Here is an 11,635-nt window from a genome sequence, read left to right as displayed (position 1 = left end):
GAGCGAGTGCCCAGGTCGGGCTCCATGCGTCCCGGGCAGTCGTCCCCCGGGTCTCCAGGCCAACGGCATGAGCGAGTGCCCAGGTCGGGCTCCATGCGTCCCGGGCAGTCGTCCCCCGGGTCTCAAGGCCGATGGCAGGTCAGATTGCCCAGGACGGGCTCCATGGGTCCCGGGCAGTCCTCCGCTGGGTGTCCGGCGCTCCCTTTCCTGGGCCAACGGCTTGTCAGAGTGCCCAGGATGGACTCCACGGGCCCCGGACGTCCGGGGCTCCCTTCCCCGGGCCAACGGCTTGTCAGAGTGCCCAGGACGGGCTCCACGGGTCCCGGGCATCCTGGGCTCCCTTTCCCGAGCCAACGGCATGCCAGAGTGCCCAGGACGGGCTCCACAAGTCCCCGGCGTCCGGGGCTCCCTTCCCCGGGACAACGGCTTGTCAGAGTGCCCAGGACGGGCTCCACGGGTCCCGGGCATCTTGGGCTCCCTTCCCCGGGCCAACGGCATGCCAGAGTGCCCAGGACGGGCTCCACGAGTCCCCGGCGTCCGGGGCTCCCTTCCCCGGGACAACGGCTTGTCAGAGTGCCCAGGACGGGCTCCACGGGTCCCGGGCATCTTGGGCTCCCTTCCCCGGGCCAACGGCATGCCAGAGTGCCCAGGACGGGCTCCACGAGTCCCCGGCATCCGGGGCTCCCTTCCCCAGGACAACGGCTTGTCAGAGTGCCCAGGACGGGCTCCACGGGTCCCGGGCATCTGGGGCTCCCTTCCCCGGGCCAACGGCATGCCAGAGTGCCCAGGACGGGCTCAACGAGTCCCCGGCGTCCGGGGCTCCCTTCCCCGGGACAACGGCTTGTCAGTGTGCCCAGGACGGGCTCCACGGGTCCCGGGCATCTGGGGCTCCCTTCCCCGGGCCAACGGCATGCCGGAGTTCCCAGGACGGGCTCCACGGGCCCCGGGCGTCCGGGGCTCCCTTCCCCGGGCCAACGGCATGGCAAAGTATCCGGGACGGGTTCCATGGGTCTCGGGCAGTCCTCCCCCAGGCGTCCGGGCCCGAGAGCTCTGGTGGTCCACCCCGCGCCTGAGGCCCAGCCGGTGTCCCTGAGCCCTGCCTTGCGTGGGCAGGCAGGCGGGAACCCTACCGCGAAGGCTCGGGGTGGGAAGCACTTTCGATCCCAGCCATCTGGTCGCACGCAATGCTTTCCAATGGGGCGACCAGATGGCCGGGCTTCCCTGGAAGTCCCGATGAGGTGCCATTTGCCTCCCGGATCCCAGCGAGGGCTCCATGAGGTCGGGTTCTTTCACGCCTTGGGTCCCCTCTGTCACCTCGCGTGCACGGATTACAAGAAAGGGGGGTAATTTCCCTCCGGATTACTAGGGGCAGGGTACGCCCAGACACCCCTCCAAGGCTGGTGGCTCTCTGCCATGGGGACCAGATAGGCTATGCCTGGGAAACACCTCCCTAGGCCACCCGGGGCTTACTTCCTCCAGGCCAACTGCATGTCAAATTGCCCAGGACGGATTCCACGGGTCCCGGGCAGTTCTCCCCCGGGCGTCCGGGGCTCCCTTCCCCAGGCCGACGGCAGGTCAGAGTGCCCAGGACGGGCTCCATGGGTCCCGGGCAGTCCTCCCCCGGATGTCCGGCGCTCCCTTCTCCAGGCCGACGGCAGGTCAAAGTGCCCAGGACGGGCTCCACGGGTCCCGGCCAGTCCTCCCCTGGGTGACCGGGGCACCCATCTCCAGGAGGCCAAAGGCATTGGCAAAGCACCCGGGAAGGGCTCCATGGGTCCCGGGCAGACCTCCCCCGGGCCTCCGGGGTACCCATCCCCATGAGGCCAACGGCATTGGCAGAGTACCCAGGACGGGCTCCATGCGTCCCGGGCAGTTGTTCCCCGGGTCTCCAGGCCAAGGGCATGGGCAGAGTGCCCGAGTCGGGCTCCATGGTTTTCTTGGTAGTCCTCCCCTGGGCGTCCGTGGCTCCAGGCCGGCGGCATGTCAAAGTGCCCAGGACGGGCTCCATGCGCCCCGGGCAGTCGTCCCCCGGGTGTCTGGGTCTACAGGCCAACGGCATAAGCGAGTGCCCAGGACGGGCACCATGCGTCCCGGGCAGACGTCCCCCTGGACTACAGGCAAACGGCATGGGCAGAGTGCCCGGGTCGGGCTCCATGGTTTTCACGGTAGTCCTCCTCCGGGGGACCTTGGCTCCAGGCCGATGGCATGTCAAAGTGCCCATGACGGGCTCCATGCGTCCCGGGCAGTCGCCCCCCCCGGGGCGTCCGGGTCTCCAGGCCAACCGCATGGGCAGAGTGCCTGGGTCGGGCTCCATGGTTTTCACGGTAGACCTCACCCGGGCGTTCGTGGCTCCAGGCCGACGGCATGTCAAAGTGCCCAGGACGGGCTCCATGCGTCCCGGGCAGTCGTCCCCCGGGGCCTCCGGTTCTCCAGGCCAACGGCATAAGCGAGTGCCCAGGTCGGGCTCCATGGTTTTCACGGTAGTCCTCCCCGGGCGTCCGTGGCTCCAGGCCGGCGGCATGTAAAATGTAAATTGATACTTGTATAGCGCACTACTCATCCGCAAGGGTCTCAAGGCGCTTGTATGAATACCGCTGTGTAACCCATCCTGGCTTTCTCTGTGAGGTGTCCACTCCTGGGCACCCCAAAGTTGGAGGCCAGGCATCCTTAGCGTTGTGGAGAATAAGCAAGCTATTGCCCAGAGTTGCAGAGTGGGACTCTATCATAGTAATAGGCACAGAGGCGAGAATTATCAGCTCCGTGGAATTTTGAGCCCAAGTCCCGCCGAGGCGGGGAATTGAACCCTGGTCCCGGGCTAGACCTCTGCATCAGGGTCTGCTGCTCTAACCATTGAGCCACACTTCTCCACTGCATGGCCGAGTGACCGGGACGGGCTCCATGGTTTTCCTGGTATTCTTCCCCTGGGTGTCCATGGCTCCAGGCCGACGGCATGGCTGATTGCCCCGGACGGGCTCCATGGTTTTAACAGTAGTCCTCCCCCGGGCGTCCGGGGCTCCAGTCCGATGGCATGGCCGAGTGCCCGGGTTGGGCTCCATGGTTTTCACGGTAGTCCTCCGCCGGGCAACCGTGGCTCCAGGACGACGGACAGTTGTCCCCGGGTCTCCAGGCCAACGGCATGGGCAGAGTGCCCGGGTCGGGCTCCATGGTTTTCACGGTAGTCCTCCCCTGGGCGTCTGTGGCTCCAGGCCGACGGCATGTCAAAGTGCCCAGGACGGGCTCCATGCATCCCGGGCAGTCGTCCCCCCGTGCGTCCGGGTCTCCAGGCCAACGGCATAAGCGAGTGCCCAGGTCGGGCTCCATGGTTTTCACGGTAGTCCTCCCCGGGCGTCCGTGGCTCCAGGCCGGCGGCATGTAAAATGTAAATTTATCATTGGAATAGGCACCGAGGCAAGAATTATCGGGTCCGTGGAATTTTGAGCCCAAGACCCGCCTAGGAGAGGAATTGAACCCTGGTCCCGTGCTAAACCTCTGCATCAGGGTCTGCCGCTCTAACCTTTGAGCCACACTTCTCCACTGCATGGCCGAGTGCCCGGGACGGGCTCCATGGTTTTTCCGGTATTCTTCCCCTGGGTGTCCATCGCTGGAGGCCGATGGCATGGCCGATTGCCCCGGACGGGCTCCATGGTTTTAACAGTAGTCCTCCCCCGGGCGTCCGGGGCTCCAGTCCGATGGCATGGCCGAGTGCCCGGGTTGGGCTCCATGGTTTTTGCAGTAGTCCTTCCCCGGGCATCCGTGGCTCCAGGCCGACGGCATGTCAAAGTGTCCAGGACGGGCTCCATGCATCCCGGGCAGTCGCCCCCCCCGTGCGTCCGGGTCTCCAGGCCAACGGCATAAGCGAGTGCCCAGGTCGGGCTCCATGGTTTTCACGGTAGTCCTCCCCGGGCGTCCGTGGCTCCAGGCCGGCGGCATGTAAAATGTAAATTTATCATTGGAATAGGCACCGAGGCGAGAATTATCGGGTCCGTGGAATTTTGAGCCCAAGACCCGCCGAGGCGAGGAATTGAACCCTGGTCCCGTGCTAAACCTCTGCATCAGGGTCTGCCGCTCAAACCATTGAGCCACACTTCTCCACTGCATGGCCGAGTACCCGGGACGGGCTCCATGGTTTTGCCGGTATTCTTCTCCTGGGTGTCCATTGCTGGAGGCCGATGGCATGGCCGATTGCCCCGGGCGGGCTCCATGGTTTTAACAGTAGTCCTCCCCCGGGCGTCCGGGGCTCCAGTCCGATGGCATGGCCGAGTGCCCTCCTGTCCCACTGCCGAAGGCCTGGGACGAGGTTCCGTTGTGCCCGGGGAGACTCCCGTGGCTTGGCTGGCTTCAGGAGCTCCGTCCGGGGAACCCTGAGGGCCCCGGGGAGGGCGGCCTCCCCACCCCGGCTCCGTCCTGGGTCCTGCCGCGTGGCAGGGTGCCCGTGACGGGTTCCGGAGGGCCCGGGGAGGCTTCCCCTGCACCTGTGGAGAATAATTTTGTGCATCTCAAATAGCGATTCAGTAAAAAATCGCAAAACTATCTTTTGATACATCTGGCCCATAATCATGTGTGTTTAAATAATTTGTCGTTAGATAGTTTAAATATTTTAAAGGATCTGTTTTTAATAGACATTTTACAAAAACAACTGGTACATTTGGTAATTCTGTAAAAGAAAAACCCAACTGCCGTGACATTGCCAACCACAATGCCGTGACTCGGATTCGAACCGAGGTTGCTGCGGCCACAACGCAGAGTACTAACCACTATACGATCACGGCGAGCTACTTGGGCTCAATAACATACAGTGACATGGAGAATTTATAGTTCGGAACACTCAGGGAACTCCTGTGATCGGCTGAATGTGTTCATTGCTTCCTCATTCCTTATACAAAGGCTTTGTCTCCTCAGTGGTTTATAGGCTGAAACCGTTTCCTGGCCGCCTGCTTGTGAACTGCCAGGAGTCAAAGATCACACATACACTTGTGGGCCTGTGATGGGACACCAATGCAGAGAAACACACCTGGCGCAGATCTTCTATTCTGTCTAGTAGACCTGCATCACCCTTGTACCTCCTCAAGCCATCTGTATGTGAAGCAAGAAAGAGTTAAGGAGCGGTCCATCTACACTTTTATAGGGAGGATGCTGCCATGAGCTCCTCCCAGCTAATCACACAAACAGCAGTAAAGCAAGTTAACTACACAGTTAGGGGGGACTGCATGGTTAGGTTTTTGAGGAATTATTGAGACTGACCTCAGTGACCCATGATCAGAGCTGTGGCTAATAACTGCGTGCCTAATTATGATGAAGCAAGCACCATGGCTCGTAGGGGCCCCACAACACGCTTTTCTTAGCTCATTGAATTAAAGTATAAACCTCTGCCATGTATGAGTGGTAAAGGCTTGTTAATTTGGTTGCTTTTCCAATTCACGTCTGACAACAATATGAAGGAACATTGGGGCATCAGAAGCTTTGGAAAGTAGCCACCAACCTCAGAGAAAGAGAGAAAGAGGGAAAAGGCAGTATGAGGTGTGGAGAAAACAGCAGCAGGTACAAGGAGCTCAAATGAGATTAATGGCGCCTAAATAGAGCACGTAAAGGAACAGTTACAAATCTAAGAAAAGGGAAAGAAAGACTAGGAAAAAAACACGGAAAGAGCCTGTAGATAAAATTCTCTTCCTGGGACAGCAGGCTAAGAGAAATTACACAGGGAGCAGTTAAGCTTGTAACACGGGGAGAATAGAAAAGAAAATGCAGTTTTATGAAGTGTGTTTGCCTAATCCAGCAAGCACTTTTGTTTTATTTTTCTATTTGCTTCTTTTATTGGTAAAGTAAGTTTCAAGTGCATGAATGGTATGACTGAGAGAGCCAGGGTATAATAATTTGAAGTGTTTGCACCAGCGCTAATGTAGGACAAGAGTTATAGCAAAGATATGAAAGGGGTAGCGATAATAAATATGTGAAAGGGCAATAGTGACACCAAAATAAGCCACCTATTTATAAAATTAACATGGAAGAAATTCTAAAGGTTAACTTCTGAAATTGTAGCCGATGTAAAAAAGATTCTCATTGTTGTCAGGATTCGAACCTGCGCAGGGAGACCCCAATGGATTTCTAGTCCATCGCCTTAACCACTCAGCCACAACAACTGACTGTAAGTTTGGTGCAAATAATCTGTATGAAAGTTTTCAAGGTGTCCCACAGCAAATTCCTGATATTCTGCAATGCACTTTTTAAAAATAATGTTTTTTTCAGCAGGCACATTCTCTCCTAAAAACAAAAATAAGGCTACATCTTATAATCATGTGTGTTTAAATAATTTGTCGTTAGATCGTTTAAATATTTTAAAGGATCTGTTTTTAATAGACATTTTACAAAAACAACTGGTACATTTGGTAATTCTGTAAAAGAAAAACCCAACTGCCGTGACATTGCCAACCACAATGCCGTGACTCGGATTCGAACCGAGGTTGCTGCGGCCACAACGCAGAGTACTAACCACGATACGATGGAGAATTTATAATTCGGAACACTAAGGGAACTCCTGTGATAGGCTAAATGTGTTCATTGCTTCCTCATTCCTTATACAAAGGCTTTGTCTCCTCAGTGGTTGATAGGCTGAAACTGTTTTCTGGCCGCCTGCTTGTGAACTGCCAGGAGTCAAAGATCACACATACACTTGTGGGCCTGTGATGGGTCATCAATGCAGAGAAACACACCTGGCGCAGATCTTCTATTCTGTCTAGTAGACCTGCATCACCCTTGTACCTCCTCAAGCCATCTGTATGTGAAGCAAGAAAGAGTTAAGGAGCGGTCCATCAACACTTTTATAGGGAGGATGCTGCCGTGAGCTCCTCCCAGCTAATCACACAAACAGCAGTAAAGCAAGTTAACTACACAGTTAGGGGGGGACTGCATGGTTAGGTTTTTGAGGAATTATTGAGACTGACCTCAGTGACCCACGATCAGAGCTGTGGCTAATAACTGCGTGCCTAATTATGATGAAGCAAGCACCATGGCTCGTAGGGGCCCCACAACACGCTTTTCTTAGCTCATTGAATTAAAGTATAAACCTCTGCCATGTATGAGTGGTAAAGGCTTGTTAATTTGGTTGCTTTTCCAATTCACGTCTGCCAACAAGATGAAGGAACATTGGGGCATCAGAAGCTTTGGAAAGTAGCCACCAACCTCAGAGAAAGAGAGAAAGAGGCAAAAGGCAGTATGAGGTGTGGAGAAAACAGCAGCAGGTACAAGGAGCTCAAATGAGATTAATGGCGCCTAAATAGAGCACGTAAAGGAACAGTTACAAATCTAAGAAAAGGGAAAGAAAGACTAGGAAAAAAACACGGAAAGAGCCTGTAGATAAAATTCTCTTCCTGGGACAGCAGGCTAAGAGAAATTACACAGGGAGCAGTTAAGCTTGTAACACGGGGAGAATAGAAAAGAAAATGCAGTTTTATGAAGTGTGTTTGCCTAATCCAGCAAGCACTTTTGTTTTATTTTTCTATTTGCTTCTTTTATTTGTAAAGTAAGTTTCAAGTGCATGAATGGCATGACTGCGAGAGCCAGGGTATAATAATTTGAAGTATTTGCACCAGCGCTAATGTAGGACGAGAGTTATAGCAAAGATATGAAAGGGGTAGCGATAATAAATATGTGAAAGGGCAATAGTGACACCAAAATAAGCCACCTATTTATAAAACTGACATGGAAGAAATTCTAAAGGTTAACTTCTGAAATTGTAGCCGATGTTAAAAAGTTTCTCGTTGTTGGCAGGATTCGAACCTGCGCGGGGGACCTCAATGGATTTCTAGTCCATCACCTTAACCACTCGGCCACAACAACTGACTGCAAGTTTTGTGCAAATAATCTGCATGAAAGTTTTCAAGGTGTTCCACAGCAAATTCCTGATATTCTGCAATGCACTTTTTAAAAATAATGTTTTTTTCAGCAGGCACATTCTCTCCTAAAAACAAAAATAAGGCTACATCTTATAATCATGTGTGTTTAAATAATTTGTCGTTCGATCGTTTAAATATTTTAAAGGATCTGTTTTTAATAGACATTTTACAAAAACAACTGGTACATTTGGTAATTCTGTAAAAGAAAAAACCAACTGCCTTGACATTGCCAACCACAATGCCGTGACTCGGATTCGAACCGAGGTTGCTGCGGCCACAACGCAGAGTACTAACCACTATACGATCACGGCCAGCTACTTGGGCTCAATAACATACAGTGACATGGAGAATTTATAGTTCGGAACACTCAGGGAACTCCTGTGATCGGCTGAATGTGTTCATTGCTTCCTCATTCCTTATACAAAGGCTTTGTCTCCTCAGTGGTTGATAGGCTGAAACCGTTTCCTGGCCGCCTGCTTGTGAACTGCCAGGAGTCAAAGATCATACATACACTTGTGGGCCTGTGATGGGACACCAATGCAGAGAAACACACCTGGCGCAGATCTTCTATTCTGTCTAGTAGACCTGCATCACCCTTGTACCTCCTCAAGCCATCTATATGTGAAGCAAGAAAGAGTTAAGGAGCTGTCCATCTACACTTTTATAGGGAGGATGCTGCCGTGAGCTCCTCCCAGCTAATCACACTAACAGCAGTAAAGCAAGATAACTACACAGTTAGGGGGGACTGCATGGTTAGGTTTTTGAGGAATTATTGAAACTGACCTCAGTGACCCGTGATCAGAGCTGTGGCTAATGACTGCGTGCCTAATTATGATGAAGCAAGCACCATGGCTCGTAGGGGCCCCACAACACGCTTTTCTTAGCTCATTGAATTAAAGTATAAACCTCTGCCAGGTATGAGTGGTAAAGGCTTGTTAATTTGGTTGCTTTTCCAATTCACGTCTGACAACAAGATGAAGGAACATTGGGGCATCAGAAGCTTTGGAAAGTAGCCACCAACCTCAGAGAAAGAGAGAAAGAGGGAAAAGGCAGTATGAGGTATGGAGAAAACAGCAGCAGGTACAAGGAGCTCAAATGAGATTAATGGCGCCTAAATAGAGCACGTAAAGGAACAGTTACAAATCTAAGAAAAGGGAAAGAAAGACTAGGAAAAAAACACAGAAAGAGCCTGTAGATAAAATTATCTTCCTGGGACAGCAGGCTAAGAGAAATTACACAGGGAGCAGTTAAGCTTGTAACACGGGGAGAATAGAAAAGAAAATGCAGTTTTATAAAGTGTGTTTGCCTAATCCAGCAAGCACTTTTGTTTTATTTTTCTATTTGCTTCTTTTATTGGTAAAGTGAGTTTCAAGTGCATGAATGGTATGACTGAGAGAGCCAGGGTATAATAATTTGAAGTGTTTGCACCAGCGCTAATGTAGGACGAGAGTTATAGCAAAGATATCAAAGGGGTAGCGATAATAAATATGTGAAAGGGCAATAGTGACACCAAAATACGCCACCTATTTATAAAACTGACATGGAAGAAATTCTAAAGGTTAAGTTCTGAAATTGTAGCCGATGTTATATGGCCGGGATGCCCGCCACCCCCTCCCAACACGTTTCCCCAAGAATGGGAAGTCGGACAATAGTTGAACTTTTGGAAGGCGGGAGGGAGTCACCCTCCCGGCCGTATTTATTAAAATATGAAACAAAATTTAAAACATTAAATAAAAGTTTCATCATTATGCATAATGTACAATTTGTCATTTATTACATTTCGATGCAGTCATGTACTTTTGGCTAACATCCTGAAAATGCATACACTCTAACTCAAATTGTACATCGTAGCATTAAGGGCCAACGGCAAGGTCTTAACCGGTGTCAGATCCCTACTACCAGACTCCCGCCCTCACGGTGTGAGCGGCACATGCGCAGAGGACTGTACCCTCATTGCCAACTGTAACTTCCCTTGTTGTGGTGGGGGCCCCCTTTCTACTCGACGCCATCTTAAGGGTCGTCCGAGTTCCCGTATGAGGTCTCTGTAGGAAGGACAGCGTGGACTCACCCCCCATCCCCACACTCTCTATCCGCCGTCGCGGATATCCGGCCCCGGAAAATTAGTAGGAGGGGCATTTAACCGCCTCCCCCCCTGGGAGGGGCCCATGGACATCTCCCCCTAGGCGCCCCATCCTTAGTGGGTGCCGCCTCCCCGTGGAAGGGGCCAATGGCCGTCTTCCCCCGGGCGCTCCCATCCATTGTGGGTGGCGCCCCACTCTAGGGACCTTGAAATTACTGCTCACCGATCATGACCTTACCGCCCGACATATAAATACGACAGTTGTTTACCTACTAAGGAAAGAAAAACTCGACATCATCCTACTGTGCCATCAATTGCTCTTTCCTGCAAGTAGACATCTCTGCAAAAGGTCAATCTTTATTCTCAACATTCCTTCATTCTTTCTATCAAGGAAAAAAGGCCTATACTTCCATCTCTCTGCAAGACTTTATTTCTCCAAACATTTGCCATAAGGGGCTGGTGGGTGGGTCAAAATTGCTGCTTGTTCCGTCGAGGGCTCACGGTCAACGAGTGGTGCAGCCTTCCGATCCGAGGAACAAGAGGACGCTCCTCTGGATTCCCGCTCCTTTATTCTTCTGCGGGAGGGCGTGTACCCGTCCCCGGTACGCCTACGGGGCGTGGTCGTCTTCCGTTGAGGTGTCTAGGACAACCCCTCTTGGGCGGGGGAAGGCGCACCCCGGCTACGCCGCTTCGGGCATACCAGCCGGGCTACGCCCACCCCGCCCAAAATGGTTTCCCGGGAGGTTCGGGGCACCCATCCATACGTTCGGGGGGACCGAGTGGTCGCCCCTTTCCATATGGCCGGGATGCCCGCCACCCCCTCCCAACACGTTTCCCCAAGAATGGGAAGTCGGACAATAGTTGAACTTTTGGAAGGCGGGAGGGAGTCACCCTCCCGGCCGTATTTATTAAAATATGAAACAAAATTTAAAACATTAAATAAAAGTTTCATCATTATGCATAATGTACAATTTGTCATTTATTACATTTCGATGCAGTCATGTACTTTTGGCTAACATCCTGAAAATGCATACACTCTAACTCAAATTGTACATCCTAGCATTAAGGGCCAACGGCAAGGTCTTAACCGGTGTCAGATCCCTACTACAAGACTCCCGCCCTCACGGTGTGAGCGGCGCATGCGCAGAGGACTGTACCCTCATTGCCAACTGTAACTTCCCTTGTCGTGGTGGGGGCCCCCTTTCTACTCGACGCCATCTTAAGGGTCGTCCGAGTTCCCGTATGAGGTCTCTGTAGGAAGGACAGCGTGGACTCTTCCCCCATCCCCACACTCTCTATCCGCCGTCGCGGATATCCGGCCCCGGGAAATTAGTAGGAGGGGCATTTAACCGCCTCCCCCCCTGGGAGGGGCCCATGGCCATCTCCCACTAGGCTCCCCATCCTTAGTGGGTGCCGCCTCCCCGTGGAAGGGGCCAATGGCCGTCTTCCCCCGGGCGCTCCCATCCATTGTGGGTGGCGCCCCACTCTAGGGACCTTGAAATTACTGCTCACCGATCATGACCTTACCGCCACAGACCGGATAGTTGACCGACTATCCGGTCCCCCCAAATCCTCCTAAAGGTCATGCTTCCTCAAACCCTTTTAGCCATGCTACGAAGTCTCCTATGAGTAAGTCATTCCCCTCCCTGGACAGGTGAACCCCATC

General features: G+C 53.2%; 4 non-coding genes across 4 annotated transcripts; all 4 read right to left on the bottom strand.

Moving 5' to 3' along the window:
* Positions 1-4,697: 4,697 nt before the first annotated feature.
* TRNAH-GUG (transfer RNA histidin (anticodon GUG)) lies at positions 4,698-4,769 on the bottom strand. Its single transcript has one exon. It is a non-coding gene; the product is annotated as a tRNA-His (tRNA).
* Positions 4,770-6,055: 1,286 nt separating this feature from the next.
* Positions 6,056-6,137, bottom strand: TRNAS-AGA (transfer RNA serine (anticodon AGA)). Its single transcript has one exon. It is a non-coding gene; the product is annotated as a tRNA-Ser (tRNA).
* A 1,615-nt stretch (positions 6,138-7,752) lies between these two features.
* On the bottom strand, positions 7,753-7,833 carry TRNAS-AGA (transfer RNA serine (anticodon AGA)). Its single transcript has one exon. It is a non-coding gene; the product is annotated as a tRNA-Ser (tRNA).
* A 295-nt stretch (positions 7,834-8,128) lies between these two features.
* TRNAH-GUG (transfer RNA histidin (anticodon GUG)) lies at positions 8,129-8,200 on the bottom strand. The gene has a single exon. It is a non-coding gene; the product is annotated as a tRNA-His (tRNA).
* Between the last annotated feature and the right edge of the window lie 3,435 nt (positions 8,201-11,635).

Source organism: Lissotriton helveticus, chromosome 12 (assembly GCF_964261635.1).
Source record: "Lissotriton helveticus chromosome 12, aLisHel1.1, whole genome shotgun sequence".
In the NCBI taxonomy this organism is placed as follows: domain Eukaryota; kingdom Metazoa; phylum Chordata; class Amphibia; order Caudata; family Salamandridae; genus Lissotriton; species Lissotriton helveticus.
This window is presented reverse-complemented; position numbering and strand designations above follow the sequence as displayed.